The sequence below is a fragment of the Erinaceus europaeus genome, chromosome 2, assembly GCF_950295315.1.
Source record: "Erinaceus europaeus chromosome 2, mEriEur2.1, whole genome shotgun sequence".
NCBI classification, from domain to species: Eukaryota; Metazoa; Chordata; class Mammalia; order Eulipotyphla; family Erinaceidae; genus Erinaceus; species Erinaceus europaeus.
The window spans coordinates 113,814,644-113,842,171 of record NC_080163.1 but is presented as its reverse complement, the minus strand read 5'-3'; positions in this window follow the sequence as shown (position 1 = coordinate 113,842,171).

Here is a 27,528-nt window from a genome sequence, read left to right as displayed (position 1 = left end):
AACGCACCCCCCCAACAACTAAGACAGTACATATCTAAATTCATGTTTAAAATGACATGTCTTCGTAACAAAGGTTTCTCTCCTTGTGCATTAATGAACATGTTTATGTGTATGTTTAAAGTCTGGTAAACAGTAACTTTAAGGCTAAATTCTTACTAGTCAAAGTTAAATGAAAAAGGTTTTCAACGTAATTCTCATAAAGATAAAATTAACTTACATTTAAAGTCTGAGGTAAAAATTAGTTAACAATCAATATATTTTAACTAAGTTGGTCTAAACAAAAGGTTAAATAGACTTGTTGATATGTAAAACTCTCCATTACCTTCTCTATTAGAAATGGTAGATTGCAGAATGGCTATGCTAATTATTCTCATGCCTGAGGTTTCCTTTCCTGACTCCATCTTGAATGGGTGTAACAAAAGGTTAAAAAGACGTTGTTGATATGTAAAAGTCTCAAATTCCTTCTCTATTAGAAATATGCTAATAACAAGTTTTGCTTCATAGTAAGTAAGTTGCAGCCAGCTGCCTTTGGGACTCTAGGCCATTCCCCGCCCCCATACAAATGCCCGTCGAGGAAAGTACGCCCCCCAGAGGCAAGAAAGTACGCCCCCTAGAGGCAAGAAATGTTTTTTTCAAGCTGATAAAGTTTTGCCCACAGAGGCAAAAATGGCCGCCTAGGCCTTCCCTTGGCAGCACACTGGTTCTTGTTACTTGCTTACGTGTTTCTCCATGTTTGTGCCGGTTTCTTTTTTAAAAATGCCTATATGATAGAGGTTTCTGTTCACCTCACACCCTTGATACTATAGTCATTTAGTTAAAAAGAAAAGGGGGAATTGTCATATGCTTTACATTTGTTTGTTCTAGCCCTCCCCTGCCAAGAGAATTGGATCAGTCCAGTTAGTTTCGCAGGCCCGCTTGGCCCCACCCCGAGGAACCCCGCCAGAGTTCGAGAGTTCGGGAGTTGGAGAGGGTTCCTGAGTTCCTGAGTTGCAGAGTTGGAGAGAGTGCTTGCGCTGCCTCAAAGAGACAGCAGAGTTCTGTTTGGTGATTAGTTTGGTTTAGTTTATGAATCGTTGTTCCTGACTAAAGAAATACAGCTTTCCTGCCCAGCCATATGTCTCTGGTTGTCTCTGTTACCCGCCCTTGAAGCAAGACTGGCCAGCTGGAGCCTCCGAATTTTAACAACATCCCTTCTCCTACCTCCAAGCCAATTAAAAAAAAAAAATATATATATATATATATATATATATATATATATATATATATATATATACACAACTCTCCTTTCACTGCTTTTTTTTCTATTGTCTTCTTTTCTTTTTTCTTTTCTCTATTTTTCCCCCTGTCTTCCTTTCTCATTTCCTCCTCCCTCTGCCTTCTGAATTCACTGATACTTATTTGTGAACTATTTCAGGGAGGAAGTCTGACTCAGAATGAACTCTCTTTGTGTGGGTTTCTGCTCTACTTCCCCTTCCCATCTTTCTACCCCTAGAATCTACAGTAGACAGTAGATTTGTATAATTATCTATTCCTGATATCACTTTCTTCCTTTATCTTTCTATTTCATTTAGATTTGGTTGCTATTCTTTCTTGAACTGGAGACATTGTGGGACTAACTGGTATTGATTAAACTGCTTCAGTCTTTGCTTTAATTACTATTGTAATTTCTGAGGGTGGTGATTGCATTTGTCATAAAGGTATTTACTATAGTGTGGCTTGTACATAAAACAAAGCAACTGAGGAACAACAGAACATAAAACTGCTAATACAATGAATGAACACAAGTGCCTAGAAGAAACTACAAATTAGCCAGAAGTAAGAAAAGCATGCAAGCAATACTAAATTTATTAATCACAGAAATGAAAACAATTTTGGAGGAAAGGAATAGTAGTATTAAGAAAACAACAAACGAGACCCTCAAGGAAAATACTAACTACCTTGAGGCAATTAGAGAACTGAAAGCTGAAATAGCTGTAATGAAGAAAGCAGCTGAGGGAAGGGAAAGCAGACTAGCAAAAGCAGAAAACAGAAATATCCAGACAGAGGATGAGCTAGAGAAACTTAGAAAGAGGTGAAAGAGCTCAATAAGAGATTGAGAGATACTGAAAACAACAGAGACATATGGGATGATCTCAAAAGAAGTAACATTCATATAATTGGCCTGCCAGAGGAAGAAAGAGAGGAAGGGGAAGGAAATATTCTAGAGGAAATTATAGAAGAAAACTTCCCAGATCTGAACAACAGAAAGGACATTAAGACCCAGGAGGCTCAGAGAGTACCAAACAGAACCAACCCAGACCTGAGGACACCAAGACACATCATAGTCACAATGAAAAGAAGTAAGGATAAAGAAAGGATCCTAAAAGCTGCAAGAGTAAAACAAAAAATCACATACAGGGGAAAAAGTATAAGACTATCAGCAGACTTATCTACCCAAACTCTAAAGACCAGAAGAGAATGGCAAGATATCTATCGAGCCATGAATGAAAAAGGGGTTCAACCAAGGATAATATATCCCGCTAGACTTCCATTGAAACTAAATGGAGTCATCAAAACCTTCTCAGACAAACAACAGTTAAAGGAAGCAACTATTACCAAACTGGCCCTGAAAGAGGTTCTAAAAGACCTCTTATAAACAAGAATATCACTATAATACTTGCAACATATCAAATAAAAACTTGTTGAACAATGGCACTACAACACATTAAATCCATAATATCAGTAAATGTCAATGGCTTAAACTCACCCATCAAAAAGCACAGAGTGGTAGGATGGATCAGAAAACATAACCCAACCATACGTTGCTTGCAAGAATTCCATTTGACCCAACAAGATAAACTCAGACTTTACTTAAGTAAAGTCTACTTAAAAAAGTAGACTTAAAGTAAAACTCAGACTTAAAGTAAACTCAGACTTAAAAAAAAAGTAAACTGCAGGTTAATGGACCACAAAAAAGGGCAGGAACAGCCATTTTCATCTCTGACACAGTAGATTTTAAATTAAATAAAGTAATAAAAGATAAGCAAGGTCATTACATAATGATTAGAGGATCAATCAGCCAAGAAGATATAACAATTATTAATATCTATGTACCCAATGAGGGACCATCTAAATACATTAAGCACCTTCTCAAAGAACTTCAAAAATACATCAATAGTAATACAATAATAGTGGCAGACTTTAACACCCCACTCACACACTTAGACAGATCAACAAAACACAGAATCAACAAAGAAATAAGAGAATTAAATGAAGAGATGGAGATTAGACCTCTTGGACATTTTCAGAGCTCATCACCCCCAAAAATTGGAAAACATTCTTTTCAAATCCACACAACACATAATCAAGGATAGACCACATTTTAGGTCACAAAGACAGCATCAATAAATTCAAGAGCATTGAAATCATCACAAGTATCTTCTCAGACCACAGTGGAGTAAAACTAACATTTAACAACAAACAGAAAATTATTAAAAGTCACAGATTTGGAAACTAAACAACATACTACTTAAGAACCACTGGGTCAGAGAGACACAAAAGCAGGAAATACAAACGTTCCTGGAAACAAATGAAAATGAAGACACAAGCTATCAAAATATTTGAGACACAGCTAAAGCAGTACTGAGAGGGAAACTCATAGCCATACAATCACATATTAAACAACAAGAAAAAAACCAAATAAACAACCTTACTGCACACCTCAAGGACTTAGAGGAAGAGGAACAAAGGAACCTTAAAGCAACCAGAAGGACAGAAATCACTAAAATTAGAGCAGAAATAAACAACATTGAAAATAAGAGAACCATATAGAAGATCAATGAAGCCAAATGTTGGTTCTTTGAAAGATTAAACAAAATTGACAAACCCCTAGCCAGACTCACTAAACAAAAAAGGGGGAAGACTCAAGTTAATAGAATTGTAAATGATAGAGGAGATATCACAACTGACACCACAGAAATCCAGAAAATCATTCAAGACTTCCATGAATAATTATACACCACCAAGCTAGAAAATCTAGAAGAAATGGAAGAATTTCTAGAAGCATATGCCTTTCCAAAACTGAACCAAGAATAACTACAAAACCTAAATGCACCAATCACAGACAAGGAAATCGAAACTCTTATTAAGAATCTCCCCAACAACAAAAGTACTGGACCAGATGACTTCACAAACAAATTCTACAAAACCTTCAGGAAACAGTTAATACCCATACTCCTAAAGCTTTTTCATAAGATTGGAGAAACAGGGACACTCCCTTCCACTTTCTATGAAGCCAACATCACTCTGATACCCAAAGCAGATAGAGACACAACAAAAAAGGAAAACTACAGACCAAAATCTCTGATGAACATAGATGCCAAAATATTAAACAAGATCTTGGCCAACCGGATACAACAGCACATCAAAAAGATTGTTCACCACGACCATGTGGGATTCATCCCAGGAATGCAAGGCTGGTTCACCCTGTGGTGAAGGGTTCACCCTGTGGTGAAAGGGAGGGTGGCCATTGGGCTTCCAGGCAAGGCGGGGGGTTGGGGGGGGGATTGGATGGTTGGGATGGGACACAGTCTTTTGATGGTGGGAGTGGTGTTTATGTACAATCCTATTAAAGTGTAAACATATAAACCACTATTTAATTAATATGAGAGGTGAAAAACTGATGGTATGTCTATAACTTCTTAAAACACAGACTGAGTCTTTTTAATACATAGGCTGTCTTTGATATGTTGTCTCTCCCAAAAGCCTAGACTAGGGAGAACAGATCAACCAGTAGCACAGCTATATATAAGATGCTGGGTATTATACCCCAAAACCTAACAAAGGGACTTTCCAAAGTTAACCCTATCACCAAATAATGTGACAATAACAATAACTATCCATTGTCTTCTTGAACCCTAAGACAACAGGAACCTCACATTTCCACTATAGAGCCTATATTTCCCCCAGTCCTGGAACCTTAGGGTGGGGCCCACTTTTCTGTATGCTGCTCTCAATTCCAATAAAATAATATTGCATCCGCCGCAACCTAATCAACGCAATGAGTGCCACCCCAGCATGCTTCACTTCAGACTGTGACCAGAGACTTCAGGTATGGAATGACAACCCTTCAGCTTTCCTTTCATAGTACTCTCTAATTCCATTCTAGGTGGTCTACTCTCCAGTAAAGTCCCCAAACCTAGATATAGTCCAGGTCCCCTGAGATAGAGCATAGGTTCACCCATGCCCATAAACTAGGGGAAAAATATATACCTGAAAGCAGAAGTACACAAGAGCATGCAGGGAATACCCCCCAACACTTCATCTGCACTATTTCAGTCTTTAGGTCCATGATTGTTCAACAATTTGTTTGGCTTTGTATGTTAACTCTATTTTCAGCCACCAGGTTCCGGATGCCAGCAAGATGCTGACCAGACTTCCCTGGACAGACAACCCTATCAATGTGTACTGGAGCTCTGCTTCTTCAGAGCCCCACCCTAATAGAGAAAAAGAGAGGCGGAATGGGAGTACGGATTGACCAGTCAATGCCCATGTTCAACGGGGAAGCAATTACAGTAGCCAGACCTTCCACCCTCTGCAACCCACAATGACCCTGGATCCATACTCCCAGAGGGATAGAGAATGGGAAGGCTATCAGGGGAGGGGATGGGATATGGAGATCAGGTTATGGGAATTGTGCAGGATTGTACCCCTCTTATTCTACGGTTTTGTTAATGTCTCCTTTCTTAAATAAAAAAAGTAAAAAATATATATATATTTTGTAATTTACAGGAAACAACTATTTGAACAGCTATAGTAAAGCCTTATCAAAATTGTAGTAAATGTTTAAGTAACATGCCCTTTCATTCACTATAAATTCATCTTAATTTAAATTTTGCGGGAAGAAATCATTCGTCCTTTCATTTATTGCTTTATTAGCTATTATTTTTCTTTTCTTAAATACCATCAAATCTCAGATCTTTTAAATAAACTGAAAGTTAACTTATTTGTTATTCAATATCATTATAGTATTGAACAGAGAAGTAAATGGCACTAATACATAATAGAATTTGTAGAATTATTATACATTTATAATAACTAAGATATTTAAATAAATAGGAATCTGCAGCCAAGATATGATTAATAACAGTTGATATTTTGGTCCAGAAATTTCTTGAAAATGTTCAATTTAATTATACTGAAATGCCTGGAAGGGTGACCAAGAACAATGCTGCTGTAAGTTCTAGAGTTCAGTGTCATCTAACAAAATGGTAATTTTATTGTACAACAGCATTTCTAAAGATTAGAGGATATAGTAAATATATAGATATGAAAAAGTAAAACTTCAAAAGTAACACTAAAAAAGGAATACTTTATTTTTGAAAGAGTGATAATATGTGCTAACCACATGAAACTTCTAGTTATTCATATGCCCTTCCATAAATTACAACATATATTGGTGATTTACCTTTATACAGATGAAGTTCATAACCATGTACCTCTAGATTTCTGAAAGAGAAGGAAAAGTGAGAGATTAAGTATAAAATTCACTCTCCATTTGGATTTTTCCTATATATTGTGATTTACACTTCAGCATCAGAGTGAATATTATTTGATAGGATCATAGTGGGACTGCAACTTGGGATTAACCTTGCAAAACTAAGGAAAAACATTTTACTATAAGAACAAGAACTCTAAATTATAACAACCCTTAAATGGTGACAAAGATTTGTTACATATCATGAACATGACTTGAGAAATATTTCTGTAACTTTATTTTTTACAGCTTTTATTTTTTTTTTTTACTTCTGTTGATAGTATAAGACTATAAGATTAAAGTATATAGTTATATACCACACTTACCACCAAAAGTCTGTATCCCCACCATCCTACCCCCTCAAAGATAACCACCATAGTTCTCACAAGTCTTAGAAGAAGTTCAGTTTTTGTTTGTTAGTTTTTGGCAAGTTTATGTAAATCATACGTCAAATTTTCACATATAAGTGAAACAATCCAGTAGTTGTCTTTCAACTCTTTGATTATTTTGCTAAGCATCTCCAGTTCCATTTATTTTGTCCCACGGGACATAGTATCATTTTTTTTAATTGTACAATAGTATTCCATGAAATATATATCTCATAAACCCTTTAACCAACCATCTGTTGGTGGGCATTTAGGCTACTTCCACACTTTGGCTATTGTGAATAATGCAGCTATGAAAATGGGGGTGTATGTATGTCCCTTATAAATAGTGTTTCAGTGTCCTCTGGATAAATGCCTAAGAGTGGTACTGCTGGATCATAAGGTAATTTAATTTTTACTTTATATAGTCTTCCAAAGGGGTTGGGCCAGTTGACATTCCCACCAGAAGTGTAGCAGAATTCTCTTTTCTTCACAACCTCTCCATCACCTACCATTTATACCTATCATATACTATCATATACCTATCATATACTGTTGTTATATATAATTCTCTCAGGTGTGAAATGGTATCTCAGTGTAGTTTTAATTTGTATTTGTCCAATGACAAGAGCATTTCTTCATGTTTCTGTGGGCATGTGTATCACTTCTCTAGAAAATTTTCAAAGGGGTCAGGCGATAGCACCGTGGGTTAAGCACACATGGAGACAAGTATAGGGAACAGCATAAGGATCCCATTTTAAGCCCCAGCTTCCCTCCTGCAGGAGGGGAGGGGTCACGTCACAAACAGTGAAGCAGGTCTGTAAATCTCTAGCTTTCTCTCCCCTTCTCTGTCTTCCCCTCCTCTCTCCATTTCTCTTTGTCCTATCCAAGAACAATTACATCAATAACAATAATAATAATAACCATAACAATGATAAAACAAGGGCAACAAAAAGGAAAAAAAAGAAAAAAAATTAATTTCTTTATTGGGGGATTAATGTTTTAGATTTGAAAGTAAATACAACAGTTTATACATGCATAACATTTTTCAGTTTTCCACATAACAATACAACCCCCACTAGGTACTCTGCCATCCTGTTCCAGGACCTGAACTTTCCCCCGCAACCACCCCAAAGTCTTTTACTTTGGTGTAATACACCATCTCCAGTTCAGGTTCTACTTGTGTTTTCTCTTCTGATCTTGTTTTTCAACTTCTGCCTGAGAGTGAGATCATCCCATATTCATCCTTCTGTTTCTGACTTATTTCACTTAACACAATTTTTTCAAGCTCAGCTGAACACAGTGAAGTCACTGTTTTTAATAGCTGAGTAGTATTTCATTGTACATATATACCACAACTTGCTCAGCCACTCATCTGTTGTTGGACACCTGGGTTGCTTCAAAGTCTGGCTATTACAAATTGTGCTGCTAAAAACTTATGTGTACACAGATTTTTTTGGATGGGTGTGTGGATTCCTTAGGATATATCCCCAGGAGAGGAATTGCAGGATCATAGGGTAGGTCCATTTCTAGCCTTCTGAGAGTTCTCCAGACTGTTTCCCACAGAGGTTGGACCAATTTACATTCCCACCAGCAGTGCAAGAGGGTTCCTTTGATCCCACAGCCTCTGTAACATTTCTTGCTGTCACCTTTTCTGATGTATGACATTCTCACAGAAGTGAAGTGGTATCTAATTGTTGTCTTTATTTTCACTTCTCTGATAATCAAAGACTTGGAGCATTTTTTCATGTGTTTCTCGGCCTTTTGGATTTCTTCTGTGGTGAATATTCCGTCCATGTCCTCTCCCCATTTTTGGATGGGGTTATTTGTTTTCTTGCTGAGTTTGGCAAGCTCTTTATATATTTTAGTTATTAAACTCTTGTCTGATATGTGGCATGTAAAGATCTCCCATTCTGTGAGGGGTCTCTGTTTGGGTATTGTTCTATTTTGTTGTGCAAAACCTTTTTAATTTGATGTAGTCCCATAGGTTTTTACTTGCCTAAGTCTTCTTTAAAGAAAATTTTCTGTTTAAACTTTTGACCTACTTAAAAAATATTATTAGTGATTTAATAATGATTAACAAGATTGTAAGAGAACAGGTATAAATTCCAGAACAGTCCCAGAACCAGAGTTCCATATCCCATCTCCTCCACTGGAAGTTTACCTATTCTTTATTCCTCTGGGAGTATGGACCAAAATTCACCTGCAGGGGAGTCGCTTCACAGGCAGTGAAGTAGGTCTGCAGGTGTCTGTCTTTATCTCCCCCTCTCTGTCTTTCCCTCCTCTCTACATTTCTCTCTGTCCTATCTAACAAGGAAACATCAACAATAACAATGATAATAACCACAATAAGGCTACAACAACAAGGGCAACAAAGGGGGGAAAGGTTGCCTCCAGGAGCAGTGGATTCATGGTGTAGGCACTGAGCCCCAGAGATAACCCCGGAGGCAAAAAAAAATTTTTTTTTTTATAATAAACAGGAACCCAGAAGCTGCGTGATAGTGTAGCAGATAAAGCACACATGGCGCATGGTGTAGGGATCCCAGTTCGAACTCACAGCTCTCCACCTGCAGGGGGTTGCTTTGCAAGTGGTGAAGCAGGTCTGCAGGTATCCTCTCTCGATTTCTCTCTGTCCTATCCAACAACAATAACAGCTATGACAACAATAACAACTACAACAAGGGCAACAAAATGGGAAAAATTGCCTCCAGGAGTAATGGATTCGTAGTGCAGGCACAAAGCCCCAGCGATAACTCTGGAACCAGAAAAAAAACAGGAACCCAAATGTAAAAATAGACCAGATGGGTTATTTTGCTTCTTTTGTAGATCTGTACCAATTCTGTATAGATGTTTGAAATCAGTCACTTTTCTGATGTATGATGTGCAAATATCTTCTCCCATTTATTCCAGTGCTTAGTTATCCTTGTATAGTTTGCTTTTTGATCTGTAGAAGTTTTTTTAGTTTCATATAATCAATTTATTTAATCTTGTTTTCCTTTCTCATGCACAGTTGGTTGAGTCTCCAAATACATCTTTGATGTGAAGATCTTGCAGTTTCATTGACATTTATTCTATAAATTTTAGGGTTTCTGGTCTAATATTTAGATATTTAATCCATTTTTATTTGACCTTGGCATATGGTGTTAGGTAGTGGTCTGGTTTCTATTTTCTGCATGTGTCTGTCCAATTTCCCCAGAACTATTTGTTGAAGAGATCTTCCTTATTCCATTGAATTATTTTGGACCCTTTGTCATATATTAGGTGGATGTTTATGTGTTGGCTCATTTCTGAGCTTTTGATTTTGCTCCATTGATCCAAAAAGGCCATTTTTATTCCATTGCCATGCCGTTTTGATTCCTATAGCTTTGTAATACAAAATGAAATTGGGAAGTTTGATACCTCCATATTTTTCCTTCTTCTTCATAAATTTTTTGGCAATTTGTGGTCTTTTGTGGTCCCACACAAATTTTTGGACAATAGTTCGATTTGTTTGAAAAGTGCCATTGGAATTCTGATAGGGATTACACTGAAATTGAATATTTCTTTTGCTAGAATGGCAATTTTATTAATGTTTATTCTTCCACTTCTGTGTGTTCTTCTCTATTTCTTTTATCAGTGTCCTGTAGTTTTCATTGTAATGGTCCTTCACCTCCTTTGGAAGATTCATCCCAAGGTATTTTATCTTTTTAAGTTCAAATGTAAATGGGGTTACCTCTTTTATTTCTTTTTCCAATGATTCCTTTTCATATACAGAAATGTCACAGATCGTGTGCATTCATTTTGCATCCAGCTACTCTACTGAATTTATTAATTGTTTCCAGTAGTTTTTTGATAGTCTTTGGTGTTCTCTAGGTATAATCAACAAAGAACAATAAATTTATTTTTTTTCTTTTCCAATCATATGAGTTTGATATTTCTTTTTTAAAATTGTTTATTTCCTTTTGTTGCCCTTGTTGTTTTATTGTTGTAGTTATTATTGTTGTTTTTGGATAGGACAGAGAGAATTGTAGAGAGGAGGGGAAGACAGAGAGGGGGAGATAAAGACACCTGCAGACCTGCTTTACCACTTGTGAAGCAATTCCCCTTCAGGTGGGGAGCCAGGGGTTCGAACCAGGATCCTTATGCCAGTCCTTGCACTTTGCACCATATGCACTTAACCCGTTGTGCTATCGCCCGACTCCCGAGTTTGATATTTCTTTTTTGTCTGATTGTATTGGTAAGAACTTCAAGAACTATGTTTTATAATGATAGAAATAGTGGACATTCTTGTCTGGTTCCTGATTTTAGGGTAAAATATTTCAGCCGTTTCCCTACAGAGAAAGATGTTAGCTGTGGGTTTGTTGTAAATGGTCTTTATATGTCAAGGAATGGTCCTTCTATTCTCAGTTTTTGAAGTATCTTTATCATAAATGTGTGCTGCATCTTGTTAAATGCAATTTAGGCATCAATTGATATGAGCATGTAATTTTTATATTTCTTTTTTGTTGATATGATAAATTGCACTGATTGATTTGCATAAGTTGAAACATTACCATTTCCCAGGAATGAATCCCATTTAATTTCAGTGAATTATTCTCTTAAAATGTTGTTTGATTCAATTTGCCAAGATCTTGTTTATGATATTTGAATCAATGTTTATCAGGGACGTAGGACTATAGTTTTATTTTCTTGCTCTGGTATTGTTTTTCCCTCTTCAGATTTCTAAAGTAGTTTGAGGGGAATGAGTTTTAACTCTTCTTTGATAGTCTTGTAAAATTAGTTAGTAAAGCTGTGGGCCTGGGCTTTTATTCTTGTGAAGAATTTTATATATATATATAAAAAGAAAACACTGACAAAATCATAGGATAAGAAGGGTACAACTCCTTACAATTCCCACCACCACATCTCCATATCCCATCCCCTCCCTTGATAGCTTCCCTATTCTTTTTAAAAATTATTTAAAAATATTTATTTATTTTCCCTTTTGTTGCCCATGTTGTTTTATTGCTGTAGTTTTTATTGTTGTTATTGATGTCATTGTAGTTGGATAGGATAGAAAGAAATGGAGAGAGGAGGGGAAGAGAGAATGGGGGAGAGAAAGATAGACACCTGCAGACCTGCTTCACCGCCTGTGAAGTGACTCCCCTGCAGGTGGGGAGCCAGGGGTTCGAAGCAGGATCCTTACGCAGGTCCTTGCACTTTGCACCAAGTGCGCTTAACCTGCTGCACTACCACCTGACTCCCTGCTTCCCTATTCTTTAACCCTCTGGGAGTAGGAACCCAAGGTCATTGTGGGATGCAGAAGGTAGAAGGTCTGGCTTCTGTAATTGCTTCCCCACTGAACATGGGCATTGACAGGTCAACCCATACTTCCAGCCTGCCTCTCTCTTTCCCTAGTGAGGAAGGACTCTGGGGAATCGGAGCTCCATTGGTGGGGTGTCTATCCAGGGAAGTCTGGTTGGTGAAGAATTTTTAATTTTTAATTTTAAATCCAATATTATACATGTTATACATTATGTTATACATTATACATGTTATTGGCATGCTTAAGCTATCTACTTCCTCTTGGTTCAGTCTTGGCAGGTGGTATGATTCTAGAAATGTGTCCATCTATACTAGATAGTCTAATTTATTTCCATAGAGATGTTATAATATTCACATGTACTTATTTTTAATCTTACCATCTTCAGTTATAACTTCATCTTTCTCATTCCTAATTGTTTTTATAATAGGTTTCCTTATATTTCTATTTGTGAGCCTAGCAAATACTTTATCTATTTTATCTGTTCTTTTGAGGAATCAGATCTTGATTTCATTAATCTTTTGGATTTTCTTTCTGGATTCCCTGTCATTAATTTCTGCTCTGATTTTTACTACTTTTTTCCCTTCCTCCTGCATATTTTTTTAAAAAATTTATTCCAGGGTTATCACTTGGGCTCAAGGCCAACATTACAAATGCACTTCTCCTGGCAGCCATTTTTCCCTTTTTTTGTAAATTCCAATTTTATTCAATAGGTCATAGAGAAATTGAGAGGGGAGGGGATGATAGAGAGCAAGAGAGTAAGTTAGACAACTGCAGGCCTGATTCACCACATGTGAAGTGTCCCTGAAGAAGGTGGAAAACATGGGCTTGAACCTGGTTCCTTGTGCATCATTTTATGTGTATTTAACCAAGTGCATCAATACCCAGACTCTGACTTTTGTGTCTCTTTGTTGCTCCTTTTTTAATTAACTCAGTGGTGATATTAGTTAGATTACTTGAAATCTTTGTTGTTTGTTGATATAGGCCTGTATTGCTATATACTTTCTTCTTAGGACAACTTTTGCTGAATCTCACAGGGTCTGGTACTTGGTCTCTTCATTTTCATTGTTCCAAAAGTAATTTTTAGTTATTTTTTGATTTCTTCAGTGACCCGTGTATTATTCAGAAGTGTATTGTTCAGCCTGTATAGTTTGAGTCCTTTTTTGTTTGTTTGTTTGTTTCTTTTTGTGGTTGATTTCTAATCTTACAAACTCATGGTCAGAAAAGATACTTTTTATTATTTAAATATTCACATATTAGTTCAGTTCTCCAATAGTTATGCCTTGTCACAGGTTTTGGACCATTTTAAATTATGTGTATTAGTGTGTATTGTTTTGGATTTAAGAATTTAGGTGATCATGCACCTTCTTGTAATTCTACATTTTGTGAACATTGCTCAGTTACAGAAATATTTCTGATATAATTTCTTTGAATATATTCTCTCTTTTTAAAAAAAAATCTTTATTTATTTATTGGATAGAGAGAGGGAGTGAGAGAGACACCTACAATACTGCTTCACCACTTGTAAAGCTTTCACCTGGAGGTGGGGCTCAAGGGCTTAAACTTGGGTCTTTGTGCACTGTAATATGGGCACTCAATCAGGGTTACCACCATCTAGCACATGAATATATTCTCTATTCCTATTTCCCTCTCTTTTTCCTCAGTGACCCCAGTAACTCTAATGTTTGTCTTTCTGATATAATCTCCTATCTTATGGAGAAGTGCTTCATTTTCTCTAAAATTTTCCTTTCAAAGAGTTTTAAATTTGAATAATGTAGTGATTGTATCTCCTAATATTAATATTCTCTCCTTTACCTGATTAAGTCTACTTCCAAGGCTCTTAACTCAACCTGAACTGTATTGAAAGTGACCTTTAGGCCCTGTAGTTCTGTTTAGATATTTTTGTAGTGGTTATTATTGTTTGTTTGTTTTTGTATTTTGTAATTTCTTGGTAAAATAATCAGTGATTCTTGAATCTTAAATTTAGTTTCTTGAACTAATTTTATGATGAGTTTTGAACTCTGTCGTTTTTTCTAGATCTATGTCTTTCTGGCCATTTGGGTTTTCTGTCATTGCTGTGTATCTGCTTTTCAGTTTCCAGAGTTAGTGCAACTTTGTTGTTTTGCCAGCAGATCTATAGCAAACATGTTTGATTTCCCTGTGTATATATTTTAGTGGGGCAGGGGAAATTTCATCTGGAGTCACCAGGCAGGTTTAGTGTCTTTGATGTCATTATAGTATCTCCTTGCTATGCTTCTAACTTCTGTGGGGGTGGGGAGTTACAGCTTTGAAGCATTCTTTTTTTTTTTTTGTCTTAGTGTTCAAATAATAAGCAAGATTTATGGCTCCCTAAAATTTCTGCCTTCCTTCATCTGACCATGTGCTCTGTTTTGTAAGTATCAAAATGGCTCCCACTGACACTAAGCATGGCTCCTTAAGTTTTCAGACATTTTACCCTTATTCCAGATCAGGCTTGCCTTACCCACTTATGGCTAAGTGAGTTACTTAAGAAGTCATAGTTGTGAGGAAGAGGAGATTTAATCCCGAGTCACCAGTCTGGTTTAGTGTCTTTGATATTAATCTAAGATCTCCCTGCAGTTACAGCCTGTATGGAAACTAAGAAGTCACATGCGGTGCCCCAACATGAACGCCAGGGATCCTGACAGGGTCATCTCCTCTGGACCTGCATTCAGACTTCAAGGAAGCTGGGCAGGAGGATGAGAATGGGTCGATGCATTCTCTCCCTGTTATTGCTACAAATAATTATACTGTCACAATTGATTAATAATGCTTTGGCAGTGCCTGGTGGGAATGGAGAGTCAGAAGCACCCCCTCTCCCTTACACAGGGGCATATTTGAAAGTTACATTATGAAAGTGGGGAAAGTGGGTCAACATAGACGGACAAAAGAAGTCATGTTATGGCCTGCCCCTCAAAGAAAGAATGCAGAGACTAAAGCCTCCCAGGTACAAGTTGACATATCAAAACAAAGAAAGATTAATAGTTAAACTGTACCAGACCTAGATGAGCAGTGGTCCATGACTAGGCAAAGATCCGTATGCCCCCCATAGAAGATTAATGATAGAAAGAGCCCTCCGCAAAAGTCAGAAACAATTCTGGGTATGACCTCCCCTGAGAACAGGGCGATATTAAGTATTGTACCATTCTTTACAGTAATAGGGGAGTAACATGTAGCCTGCCAAAGCCACAAGACTATGATGCTTATTGCTACTTCCTTATGAGCTGGTTGTTTAGGCAACCTGAATGTAACCTGAAAAAGTATAAAAGCTAATGCAGTTTCACTATTAAAATGAGTCCAGATTCACCCTCCAATAGAGTGTAGTGTCTATCTGTTCTCCCTCGCGCCCACTCCTGACCAACTGGGGAGGTTACCTTCGAGACCCCTGACCCTCCTGCTGCTCATCCACTGTGGTGGTCACAGTTATAAATTGATGAGATTTAAAGTGATTTTTTTAACAGGTGCTTTACCTCAGACCAGGAAGTGGTATGCCTCAGCTGCTAATCTCCCAATCTGGCACCAGCCCATCCTGTGTATAGCTTTCTTAGTTCTGGGAATCTCTCTATTTGGTGAGTTTCTGAAGAAATCCTGGTCATATTTTGTTGTGTTTTCAAATTATTTTAATTGTTTTATCTAATTGATGGGGAGAGTGAAGTGGCTCTGTTATTACTTCATAGTTAAGACTTTTAAGGTAACCTTCTTGTAACTTATTTTCAAAGTAAAGGATGAGGTTTATTTGAGCACATATAAAACATTTAAAGGTCTTCTTTATATTGTGTGTGAAACCAGAATATCTATTTATCATAGTAGTAATTTGTCAATACATAATAAAATATGAATTTTTATTCTCTATCCCTAATATGTTAGGTTTATAACTTAAAGAAAATGTTTAGAATGACTGTCCTAAAAGCAAAATTCCCCATGATAACATGGACTAATTTAGCAAATCAGAATATAAGTAACAATACTGGCATAGACCATTTATAGTAGTTGGGAAAAAACAAAAAAAAAAAACCAACTGGGGGGGAGATTTTGGTCTGATGAAGCTTCTCACACATGGACAGAACTTGAGAAACAACAACAGAAAGTGGAAACACAAAGTAGATCATGGGCTAGGTTTGATGTACTGTACCAAAGCAAAAGACTCAGGGAAAGGTGAGGGGTGGAAGTGGCTCTTAGATCCTGATCCTGATGGTATAGAGGGGGACATAGGCTGGGGAGTGAGAAGTGTTTTGCAGGCATCTACAATGGTGAGATGAGAAAATTTAGCCACATTTCAACAACTATACTTACTGTAAACTATTCATCCTCCAATAAAAAAACAAACAACAACAACAAAAACTAACAAACAGCTACCAGACACACAGACCAGTGGAATAGAATTGAAAGCCCAGATTTAAGACCCCACACTTAAGCACATTAAGTTTAGACAAAGGGGCCTCAAATATTAAATGGAAAAAAGACAGTTTCATCAACAAATGATATTGTAAATATTGGGTTGAAAGATGAAGATGAATGAAACTGAACCACCACATGGCACTTGTACAAAAGTCAGCTCTAAATTGATCAAAGATACAGATATTAGACTGGAAATTATCAAATACATAGAAGAACATTTTTACAGAACACTTCATGATCTATGCTTCAGATATATCTTCAAAGATTCAAGTCCAACAGCAAAGAAAAAAAATAAAATGAGGGCTGGGCAGTGGTGCACATGGCTAAGGACACATGTTACAGTGTACAAGGACCCAGGTTCAAGTCCCTGGTCCCCACCTGAAGGGGAAAGCTTCACGAGTGGTGAAACAGGGCCGCAGGTGTCTCTCTATCTCTCTCCCTCTCTATTTCTACCTTTCTTCTAGATTTCTGGACATCTCTAAACAATAAATAAATTTAATAAAAGATAAATTTAAAAAATTAAAATGAATCAATGGAAAAGTAGCCAGTGGAGTACCTTGTTAAATACACACATTACCTTACACATGGGCCTGGTGTGAACCTGCTCCCCATCTGCAGTAGGGAAGCTTCATGAACAGTGATACAAGTACCACAGGTTTCTCTGTCTCCCTCGCCTTCTCTCTCTTCCCCTTTTTAATCTCTCTGACCTGTCAAGTGAAAAAAAAAAGAAAAATAAATAAATAAATATATGGGGTGATATCAAACTGGAAAGATTCTGCATAGTAAGAGACATCATCACCCAAGCAGAGAAACACCCTAGAGAATGGAAATCTTTTTACAGCCTACACAAAATAAAGGATAAATAAACAAAACACATAAAGAACTCAGTAAGTTCGCAATAAAAATAATAAACAACCCCAATAGAAGATGGGTGAGAAAATGAACAGAATATTCATCAAGGTAGAAATTCAGAAGGCCACTAGAAATTTAAATTACTTAAAGTCACTGATAATCAGAGAAATGCCAGTATATACAGCAAAGAGATATCATTTTACATTTGTGAGAATGTCATCCATCAGAAAATACAGAAACAAGAAATGCTGGTGAGGGTATGGGGTAAAAGAAATCCATCTATACTGTTTACTGGAATGCAAATTAGTCTGACCTTTGTGGAAAACCATCTGCAAACTTCTCAGAACATTAGTAATGAACTTACCCTATGACCTCAAAATTTCTTTCTGGGTATTTATCCAAAGGAAACAAAAACATCTACCAGAAAAGATCTATATGCACACCTCTCTTCATAGCAGCACTATTTGTAATAGCCAAAATGAGGAAGCAACCTAGGTATACAATGACAGAGCAGTGTTTATGAGAGTTGTAGTCTATATCCACAGTGGATTGCTACTCAGCTGTTAAAAAGACGAAATTATCTACTTTGTCTAATTTTTAATGGAATTTGAAATTCCATTATGTTAATATAGATACGTCAGGGAGTCAGGCAGTAGCACAGCAGGTTAAGTGCACTTGGCATGAAGCGCAAGGACACGCTTAAGGATCCGGGTTTGAGTCCCTGGCTCCCCACCAGCAGGGGAGTCGCTTCACAGGCAGTAAGCAGGTCTGCAGGTGTCTATTTTTCTCTCCCCCTCCTCTCTCCATTTCTCTCTGTCCTATCCAACAATGATGACATCAATAACAACAATAATAAATCCAACAATAAAAAAACATGGGCAACACAAAGGGAAAATAAATATAATTTTTTTTAAAAAGATAGATACATCAAAAAGAAAAGGAAAATACCATATAATCTCACTTGTAGATGGAAATTAAGAAACAAAGACAAAAAAACCCCAAATTGGAACTTGAACTGGTTGGGGGTACACTGCATCACAGCAAAAGACTCTAGGAAAAGAAGGCATGGAAGGACATGAAGATGACCTAAGGGATTTGGTGTAAGGTGATGGAGAAGGTTCTCCATTTGTTTGGGGTGATAGAGTTCTTTAGACATCCATCATACAGAAATGAGAAACTGTGTCCAGGTGTCAATAAACACACCATAAACCATTAAGCCCAAATAAAATGAGGAAAAAAAAAAGATAAAAACAAAATAATCCTTTCTTCCTCTGAAGTATAATCATTACCAGAATAGACAGTAAAAATGTAGTCATGAAATTTCTGGCAATGTAGAAAATATCTGTGTTCTTCTTCACTTCAAATCATCAAGCTCTCATGGAGTGTAATCACCTAAACCAGATTTCCAAGATGACATTTTCACTTTATCCATTCAAAAAGCTGTCTTCATATAACTAATGAAAACTAAATGAAATTGTGAAATGTTCACATTGAATCAAATTGTCTTTGCATCTAAGGAGTAATTACTGGAACCCTCCCTTTCCTGCTTCCAACATTTCCTCTCAGGTCCTGTCTTCCCTAAGTAGTGTGTTAAGATATAGACTAGAGATTTTAGTCTCTGAATTTCCTGCACAACTTTCAAACTAGAATAAATTTTCTTCAGTTTTCAGATTTAGTGAGCTCAGTTGAGGTCCAAACAGATTTAGGGCACTATACTTATTTTTATTCTTGGAAAAAAAAATCAAAATCCCTGAGTAGTCTAGACCTCAAATTTTGCTTCTATCTAATTTGTATAGACCCTAAAAGATGCCTTACTGTTATGTTACTGGAAGAAAAATGCCTAAGTCAAAAATAAAGTCTGCTTAAATAATTTAGCTCATCTAGGACTTTTGAATTTCAGTGCTAAAAGCATACTTATCTATGACTACTGCCTCAGATTCATATTTCTCATACATAAAACAATTTAAATGCATCTCTTTGTTGTTACTTTTTAATTTTTTTCAGATTCTTTCACACTTATCTACATGACAGGATATCTGAGTTAGTTACTAAAGTCTAATGGATTGATTGAGAATGCTCCATCTTTTTTTCTTTCTAGAGACAAAGAGGATCAATCAAACGTCTCATTCTGAGTGCCATATTTGCATGAAGAATGCTAGGGAGCATAACACCCTTCAATAGCAGGAGAAATAAATGTATTTTCACAGTAGTCATTAAAACAAATGGCACTTTGACACCACAGGATGATTTTTAAAAGTCCATCTTTGAATTCCAATGATTAGCTGATGAAAATCAAGACTAGTGAATGTCAATGAAGCCATCAGGATCTTCATCTAAGTCAGACCAGCATTTATAAGGCTGAGAATTAAGATTTTATGACAAAAATGTCTGTTGAATTTTCATTTGCAAAATAAGTAAGTCAACAGACTTGGTGCTACTCCAGTCTCTTTCTGAATCCTTACTCATCATTTATGCCAAAAAAATAATTATTGACTTCAAGTATGCCTAATTAAAGTTAGATGATCGACCTTATGTCCCAGCCACTCAGTTCCTGAAAATGAAGTATCAACAGATAACTCAGAAAATACTGAGAATGGTTAGGGTAGCATCCAATGGCATGTGAATCACAGTGAGAATGATATAATAAATGTATATAGATGTAACTATTTACCAGTCAGTAAATTTTTGGAAGATTTCCTATAGTCCTATGTGACCTAAGGTGATTCCCCCAAGGCTTTTATTTTGTTTTGTTTTATTTTCAGCATCTGATCACTCATCAAGTGTGTCTTTTCATGTCATTCTGTGCTTGAAGATGCAGACTAAGATAGTGACTAAGCAGCATTGAGTTGTGCAGTCAGGCAAAGCATCTTCATTTTGTATCTGAAGTCATATCACAAAACAGACAGTTTTGTGTACAATCTGTCAACTAGAACATGAATAGTACATAGAAAATTGCTCACTGATACTCAGCATGAAAATAAATATATATGTTAACTATTATCACTTTCATTGTCAAAATACCAGTTGATTATCCAATCGTTTTTCACTATTGTGCCTCCCCTCTGAACTTGGCTTTCTTATTCTCCATTTGAAAAATTCATACCATCTTGAGATTATTATATCCTTTATGAAACTTATTTTACTCTTATGCATTGTAATAACTATCTTTGTAGCAGTTACTCTAGTCCTCATGTTCAGAGATACACTATACTTTAACAAATACACATTTGAATATGAAGGTTTTCTTGCTAGAAATGAAAAACACAGTCTTTTCATCCCTTTTCTACCAGAGATCTTCAGAATTCAACATGAATCTAACACATAGCTGAACTATATGTTAATTTTTTGGCTGTTTAAAGTTGACTCACTGTTACTGGTGTCAGACAGAAGTATTACAATTATAGAGAAGGGAAGTCAAACTAATATCTCTGATCAAATAATATATAGGCTTTTAGTTTAATCTTACTGTGACATTTAGGCTAATATTATCATTTTCTCTAACTTATACCAATGTTGAAGTAAATTTATACTAACTGTTCTATGAATATAACTGTGAAGACAGTGGTATATAGTTGCTATTTCTCTGTAGTGAAATAACATTGGAATCAGTGAATATTAAATAGAATTTTAAACACTAAAAATAAACATTTAATATTACCTAAGCCAACTCTTTCATTTCAGAGTGAACAGTTCTAACCAGTGAATGATGAACTCAGAAAGTTATTTAGAGAGGTATCTGCATTAAAGATATGGTTCCCAGGAGGTTCCTTGAAGATGGCGGACTGAGAAGCTGCTAGTGGCTTGAGCTCTGACCACATCTCCTGGAAACAGTAGGATTTTCTGCCTTTAGTGGGCCAGTTAATAAGGGCTCCTAGCGGTGACACCAAGGAGGTGACTATAACTTAATTTGGGTTAAGAATTAGAGTAGGAAAAAAGGGGAAAAATTTTTTTCCTTTTAATTTTTAAGCATACCTCCTCTCCCTTCCCCGCCAACCAGTCCCTGGGGACCAGCTCCTAGCAGGCTCCCCTGATGAGCTTCTGTCTTTACCAAATTCCTATCCCACCAGGGAGTATCATTCATTCTAAGTCTATACCTTTCTGAAACCTCTGGCCTTTTTTCTTTCTAAGTAGTCAACCCCCCCACCTCACCCCTCATAGCTAATTAAGAAATTAAGAATAAATAAATAAAACAAAAAAATTTTCCTTTCACTGCTCTTTTATGACTGTTCTTTTTCTTATCTTTTTCTTTTTTCTCTCTCTCTCTTTTTTTTCTCTTTTTCTCATTCTTGTCATCCTTTCTTCCTAATCCTACAGCTTCCAAATCCACATCCCCCAGCCCCACACCACCAAACAGTGTGCTTTTTTGAATTCACTGATACACATTTGGGAATTATTTTGGGGAAGAATTCTGACTCAGTGTGAACTCTCACTGTGAGTGTCTCTGCTCAACTTCCCTTCCTCCTTTAGCCACCACTAGAATATACAGTGGATAGTATATTTGCATAACTGTCTATTTTAGTTATCCTTCTCTAGTCCTGAGGTTTTTTTTTTCTTCTCATTCTTAACAATAAGCTGCCTCTGATCACAAGGTTTGAGGTAATCTGGGACAGGGTTTTTATTTTATAATATTTTTTTACCCTGCTCTATTTTACTATTAATATTATATAAAGACATATATCTTCCCCCCTTTAGGTTGATCAGAATTAACTCTTAGCATATATTTCAGTGCTAGGGTAGAGGGCATCTTATCTATTGTGGGAGGAACTTGTCTCCTTAATCCTACCTCCTCTACGCTCCCTCCCCATCCTAGCTAATAAAAAAAATAAATTAAAAATAAAGTAATAAAAAACCCTTTCCTTTCACTGCTCTTTAATTACAGCTCTTTTTCTTATCTTTTCCCTTTTCTCTCTCTTGTCTCTTCTTTCTTTTTTTTTTATCTTGTCATACACTTCTTCCTTCTTCTTTGCCTTTCTGAATTTGTGAATTATTTTGGGGAAGAAATCTGATTCAGAGTGGACTCTCAATGTGTGTATCTCTGCTATAGTTCCCTTTCCCCTCTTGTTACCCCTAGAATATACAGTAGATAGTAGATTTGCATAACTGTCTATTCTTGCTATCCCTACTTTCTTTTCTCTTTCTTATTTACTTGATTTAGTTACTATTCTTTCACGGACTGGAGAAATTGTTTGGCTAACTGGTAATGATTAAACTGCTTAAATACTTGCTTCAGTTGCTACTGTAATTCCTGAAGTTGGTGAGTGCAATTGTCATAAGGTATTTAGTACAGTGTTACTTGTACTCAAGACATAACAACTGAGGAACAACAGAGCATATATAAAAAAAAGAAACACATAAATCAAAAAAATGGGTAGATCAAAAACAAATAAAGCTGCTACTCCAATGAATGAAGACAAGAGTCCAGAAGAAACTACAAATCAGCCAGAAGTAACCATAGATAAGAAAAGTATGCAAGCAATAATAAACTTATTAATCACAGAAATGAAAACAACATTGGAGGAAAGGAATGGCAGTATTAGGGAAACAACAGTTGAGACCCCCAAGGAAAATACTGATTATCTTGAGGCAATTAGAGAACTGAAAGCTGAAATAGCTGTAATGAAGAAAGAAGCTGAGGCAAGGGAAAGCAGACTAACAGAAGCAGAAAACAGAATTAGACAGAGGATGAGATAGAGAAAACAAAGAAAGAGGTGAAAGAGCTTAAAAAGAGATTGAGAGACACTGAAAACGACAACAGAGACATATGGGATGATCTCAAAAGAAGTAACATTCATATAACTGGCCTGCCAGAGGAAGAAAGAGAGGAAGAGGAAGCAAATATTCTAGAGGAAATAATAGAAGAAAACTTCCCAGACCTGAATAACAGAAAGGACATCAAGATTCAAGAGGCCCAGATAGTCCCAAACAGAATCAACCCAGACCTGAAGACACCAAGATACATCATAGTCACAATGAGAAGAAGTAAGGATAAAGAAAGGATCCTAAAGGCTGCAAGAGAGAAACAAAAAGTCACATACAAGGGAAAACCCATAAGATTATCTTCAGACTTCTCCACTCAAACTCTAAAAGCCAGAAGGGAATGGCAAGATATCTATTGAGCCCTGAATGAAAAAGGGTTCAACCAAGGATAATATATCCTGCTAGACTCTCATTCAAACTAGATGGAGGGATTAAAACCTTCTTAGACAAACAACAGTCAAAGGAGGAAACCATCACCAAGCCGGCCCTGAAAGAGGTTCTAAAAGACCTCTTATAAACAAGAACATCACTATAATACTTTCAATATATCAGAGCAAACAAAAAAAATTTTTTTTGAACAATGGCACTACAATACATTAAATCCATAATATCAATAAATGTCAATGGCTTAAACTCACCCATCAAAAAGCACAGGGTGGGGGGATGGTTCAGAAAACATAACCCAACCATATGCTGCTTGCAAGAATCCCATCTGTCACAACAAGATAAACACAGACTTAAAGTGAAAGGATGGAAAACTATCATACAGGCTAATGGGCCACAAAAAAGGGCAGGAACAGCCATTTTCATCTCAGAAATGATAGATTTTAAATTAAATAAAGTAATAAAAGATAGGCAAGGACGTTACATAATAATTAGAGGATCAATCAGACAAGAAGCCTTAACAATTATTAACGTCTATACACCCAACGAGGGACCATCTAAATACATTAAGCACCTACTGAAAGAATTTCAAAAATACATCAATAGTAATACAATAATAGTGGGAGACTTCAATACCCCACTCTCACACTTAGACAGATCAACAAAGCAGAGAACCAATAAAGATTCAAGATAATTGAATGAAGAGATTGACAGACTAGACCTCTTGGATATTTCCAGAGTCCTTCACCCCCCAAAATTGGAAAACACCTTCTTTTCAAATCCACATACCACATACTCAAGGATAGACCACATGTTAGGCCACAAAGACAGCATCAATAAATTCAAGAGCATTGAAATCATCCCAACTATCTTCTCAGACCACAGTGGAGTAAAACTAACATTTAACAACAGAAAATTATTAAAAGACACAGAATTTGGAAACTAACAACATACTCCATAAGAACCATTGGGTCAGAGACTCACTCAAGCAGGAAATTAAAATGTTCCTGGAAACAAATTAAAATAAAGACACAACCTATCAAAATATTTGGAACACAGTACTGAGAGGGAAACTTACAGCCATACAATCTCATATTAAACACCAAGAAGAGGCTCAATTGAATGACTTTACTGCACACCTGAAGGACTTAGAGGAAGAGGAACAAAGGAACTCTAAAGCAACCAGAAGGACAGAAATCACTAAAGTTAGAGCAGAAATAAACAACATCGAAAATAAAAGAACCATACAAAAGATCAATGAAGCCAGATGTTGGTTCTTTGAAAGATTAAACAAAATTGACAAACCCCTAGCCAGACTTACCACAAAAAAAAGAGAGAAGACTCAAATTAATAGAATTGTAAACGATGGAGGAGATATCACAACTGACACAACAGAAATCCTGAGAATCCTGCAAAACTTTTATAAAGAACTATACGCCACCAAGCTAGAGAATCTGGAAGAAATGGAACAATTCCTAGAAGCATATGCCCTTCCAAAACTGAACCAAGAAGAACTACAAAATCTAAATGCACCAATCACAGACAAAGAAATTGAAACCGTTATTAAGAATCTCCCCAACAACAAAAGTCCTGGACCAGATGGCTTCACAAACGAATTCTACAAAACTTTTAGTTTTGTAGAAACAGTTAGTACCCATACTTCTTAAGCTTTTCCATAAGATTGAAGAAACAGGAATACTCCCTTCCACCTTCTATGAAGCCAACATCACCCTGATACCAAAAGCAGATAGGGACAGAACAAAAAAGGAAAAGTACAGACCAATATTTCTGATGAACATAGATGCCAAAATATTAAACAAGATCTTGGCCAACCGGATACAGCAACATATCAAAAAGATTGTTCATCACGACCAGGTGGGATTCATCCCAAATGCAAGGCTGGATCAACATCTGTAAGTCAATCAATGTCATTCACCACATCAATAAAAGCAAAGACAAAAACCAAATGATTATCTCAATAGATGCAGAGAAAGCCTTTGACAAAATCCAATACCCGTTCATGCTCAAAACTCTACAAAAATGGGAATAGATGGGAAATTCCTGAAGATAGTGAAGTTTATATATAGCAAACCTACAGCCAACATCATACTCAATGGACAGAAGCTGAAAGCATTCCCCCTCAGATCAGGGACTAGACAGGGCTATCCACTGTCACCGTTACTCTTCAACATAGTACTGGAAGTTCTTGCCATAGCAATCAGGCAAGAGAAAGGAATCAAAGGAATCCAGATTGGAAGGGAAGAAGTCAAGCTCTCACTATTTGCAGATGATATGATAGTATACATAGAAAAACCTAAAGAATCCAGCAGAATACTACTGGAAGTTATTAGGCAATATAGCAAGATATCAGGCTACAAAATCAATGTACAAAAATCAGTGGCATTTCTTTATGCAAACACTAAATCTGAAGAAGAAGACATCCAGAAATCACTCCCATTTACTGTTGCAGCAAAATCAATCAAATACCTAGGAATAAAGTTGACCAAAGAAGTGAAAGACTTGTATGCTGAAAACTACGAGGCACTACTCAAGAAATAGAAACTGATACCAAGAAATGGAAAGGTATCCCATGCTCATGGATTGGAAGAATAAATATCATCAAAATGAATATTCTCCCCAGAGCTATATACAAATTTAATGCAATGCTCATCAAAATTCCACCAAGCTTCTTTAAGAGAATAGAACAAACACTACAATCATTTATCTGGAACCTGAAAACACCTAGAATTGCCAAAACCATCTTGATGGAAAGAAACAGAAATGGAGGCATCACACTCCCAGACCTTAAACTATATTATAAAGCCATCATCATCAAAACAGCATGGTACTGGAACAATAATAGGCACACAGACCAGTGGATCAGAATTGAAAGGCCAGAAATAAATCCCCAAACCTATGGACATCTAATCTTTGATAAGGGGGCCCAAAGTATTAAATGGAAAAAGGAGGCTCTCTTGAATAAATGGTGGTGGGGAAACTGGGTTGTAACATGCAGAAGAATGAAATTGAACCACTTTATCTCACCAGAAACAAAAATCAACTCCAAATGGATCAAAGACCTAGATGTCAGACCAGAAACAATCAAATACTTAGAGCAAAACATTGGTAAAACAGTTTCCCACCTACACCTGAAGGACATCTTGGATGAATCAAACCCAATTGCAAGGAAGACTAAAGCAGAAACAAACCAATGGGACTACATCAAATTGAAAAGCTTCTGCACTTCCAAAGAAACTATTAAACAAACAAAGAGACCCCTCACAGAATGGGAGAAGACCTTCACATGCCATACATCAGACAAGAAACAAATCAGCAAAATATATAAAGAGCTCAGCAAACTTAGCACCAAAAAAGCAAATGACCCCATCATAAAATGGGCAGAGGATATGAATAAAACATTCACTACAGAGGAGATCCAAAAGGCTAACAAACATATGAAAAACTGCTCTAGGTCACTGATTGTTAGAGAAATGTAAATAAGACAACACTAAGATACCACCTCACTCCTGTAAGAATGGCATACATCAAAAAGGACAGCAGCAACAAATGCTGGAGAGGATGTGGGAACAGAGGAACCCTTTTACATTGCTGGTGGGAATGTAAATTGGTACAGCCTCTGTGGAGAGCAGTCTGGAAAACTCTCAGAAGGCTAGACATGGACCTTCCATATGATCCAGTAATTCCTCTCCTGGGGTTATACCTCAAGGACTCCATAACACCCAACCAAAAAGAGGTGTGTACTCCTATGTTCATAGCAGCACAATTCATAATAGCTAAAACCTGGAAGCAACCCAGGTGCCCAACACCAGATGAGTGGCTGAGAAAGCTGTGGTATATATACACAATGGAATACTATGCAGCTTTCAAAAACAATGAACCCACCTTCTCTGACCCATCTTGGACAGAGCTAGAAAGAATTATGTTAAGTGAGCTAAGTC